Genomic DNA, 2,549 nt, shown 5'->3' on the forward strand with positions numbered 1-2,549 from the left:
ATATATATATATATATATATATATATACACATACATACACACACATACACATATACACATTGGCCAGATCTGTGCCTTGCCACAATTCTGTCTCTGAGCTCTTCAGGCAGTTCCTTTGACCTCATGATTCTCATTTGCTCTGACATGCACTGTGAGCTGTAAGGTCTTATATAGACAGGTGTGTGGCTTTCCTAATCAAGTCCAATCAGTATAATCAAACACAGCTGGACTCAAATGAAGGTGTAGAACCATCTCAAGGATGATTAGAAAGAAATGGACAGCACCTGAGTTAAATATATGAGTGTCACAGCAAAGGGTCTGAATACTTAGGACCATGTGATATTTCAGTTTTTCTTTTTTAATAAATCTGCAAAAATGTCAACAATTCTGTGTTTTTCTGTCAATATGGGGTGCTGTGTGTACATTAATGAGGAAAAAAAATTAACTTAAATGATTTTAGCAAATGGCTGCAATATAACAAAGAGTGAAAAATTGAAGGGGGTCTGAATACTTTCCGTACCCACTGTATACTGTGATTTCTCTGGATTCCCTGAATCTTTTCACAATATTATGTATGGTATTTGTTGAAAGACCTAAATTCTTTGCAATTTTGCATTGCGAAATGTGATTTTTGATTTGTTTGACACGTCTCTCGTGAAATTTGGCACAAAGTGATGAGCCATGATCCAGCTTTGCTTGCAAAGACTGAGATGCTCCTCTTATACCCAAACATGATACCTTGACATATTACCAATTCACCTGCTTACTGTGAACTGTTTCAAAACAGTTTAACGTGGATATTCTATAACCTTTTCACTTTTATCTTGTCCCAACTTTTTTGAAATGTGTTGCAGCCATCAAAAACAATATTTGTTCATATTTACAAAATACATTTACGTTGATCAGTGAAAACTTTGGAAATCTTTTCTTTGTACTTTTTGCCAATTAAATAAAAGTTAAAGAGAATTAACAAATCACAGATTTTTGCATTTTTCAAAACGTCCCAACTTCTCTGGAATTGGTGTTGTATTCATCTTTATTTCCACAGAGTGAAAATCCTAAAAGAAAAGGCTCTTCCAGATATTGAGAACTACATGTTTGAGGAACACGATCAAATCAGACAAGCTGCCACAGAGTGCATGTGCAATCTGGTTTGCTGCAAAGAGGTATAAAATACCCATTTAGAACACATTTTGCTAACCAAATGTTGCATTTTTTTGTAGGTTTGGATGGAAAAATTGACCAAATTCATTCATTTCAACAGGTTCAAGACAGATATCTGGAAGACGGCAATGTAAACTCAAGCTTCTTGTCCTGCTCTGCGGTGAAGATGATGAGTAGCTTCAGAGGGCAGCTGCTGGTGCACTGGCTATGCTCACCGCTGCACAGAAGAAACCGGCTGTTAAGATGACTAAGTGGTATGTATCATAAACAACAGTTGTCAGTTCCATGTGATTCATTTGTCAAACTGTCATCTACCGCTTTCCTAAGTATTGTGGCAGTACCATGGTACACATGGTACAATGTTGCTATCAGATACTTATACCAAAGATGATTGATATTATGTTTTGTCATCTACAGACTGGGCAGTGGCTTGAGATCATACAGAGATTGTGCATCCATGACAACCCTGAAATTCAGCACAGAGGTCTTGTGACGGTGTTTAATATGCTGGACGCTGATGAACAACTAGCCAAGAAGCTCATTGAATGTGAACTGCTGGAAATCCTGACATATGTGGCAAAACTAGAGGACAACCCCAAGAAGCAGGATGCTATTAATGCTGCCTGCCTGCCTGTCTAGAGCCATGGATAGTGGATTCATCAAACCATTTTCAAATTAAACAGAAAACAATTCATTGTGACGTATCATTAGGCGAATAGAGAATGGTCTGCTTTCTGGGAAAGTGGAAAGACTGCAAACTATTTGCAATATGTTTTATTTTTTAAATTTCTACTGATAAGCATAGTTCTTTCTGTTAGATGCTGTTTGTGTGGCTTTTTGTTTGATCAGTGGAATTTGGTATTACATGCTCATTTCATATTTCATGTATTTGCACTTGTGAAGTTTTGATACACAGATAAAAATCTTTTTTGGAGAAAAGATGAATGAAATCGATTTCTTCATATTGACATAACCACAATTGCCCTTTTTAATATATTTGTGCAAGTAAACCAATAAACACATTTACAATGGAACAGTTAGTTGAACTTTATAAAATATTGCAAAAATAAAAACTCAATTTTAGGCCCAAAATGAGCAAAAACATGCAATTTGGTGCAGTTGCTGATATTTATATGACCAGAAAGTATGGCCGAATTTTGATAGCTTGTACTGTAAATCAATAGGATTTATAAAACAGTATATCAGACTACTTACATAAAATGCATATAAATATCAGTTATCATTCTATACCTCTGAATAATGTCTTAATGTATCATATTTAAATGCATAGTTTTATGACCTCTTTAGTTTTCATTATGAGGGCAAACATATCCAGTGATTGAGAGATGTACACATGAATGTTCCTTAAAAGCCTGTTATATCAT

At 35.3% G+C, this 2,549-nt stretch overlaps 1 long non-coding RNA gene across 1 annotated transcript in view; it reads left to right on the forward strand.

Annotated features, from left to right (window-relative positions):
• LOC107664967 (uncharacterized) overlaps nucleotides 1–2,090 on the forward strand; it is a 6,010-nt gene extending 3,920 nt beyond the window's left edge. The window contains exons 2-4 of the long non-coding RNA XR_001631505.1: nucleotides 1,049–1,166; nucleotides 1,265–1,418; nucleotides 1,582–2,090. This is a non-coding gene — a long non-coding RNA (uncharacterized LOC107664967). The remainder of the gene's footprint in view (nucleotides 1–1,048; nucleotides 1,167–1,264; nucleotides 1,419–1,581) is intronic.
• Nucleotides 2,091–2,549: the final 459 nt, after the last annotated feature.

Source organism: Sinocyclocheilus anshuiensis, unplaced genomic scaffold (assembly GCF_001515605.1).
Source record: "Sinocyclocheilus anshuiensis isolate Anshui unplaced genomic scaffold, SAMN03320099.WGS_v1.1 scaffold363, whole genome shotgun sequence".
NCBI lineage: Eukaryota > Metazoa > Chordata > Actinopteri > Cypriniformes > Cyprinidae > Sinocyclocheilus > Sinocyclocheilus anshuiensis.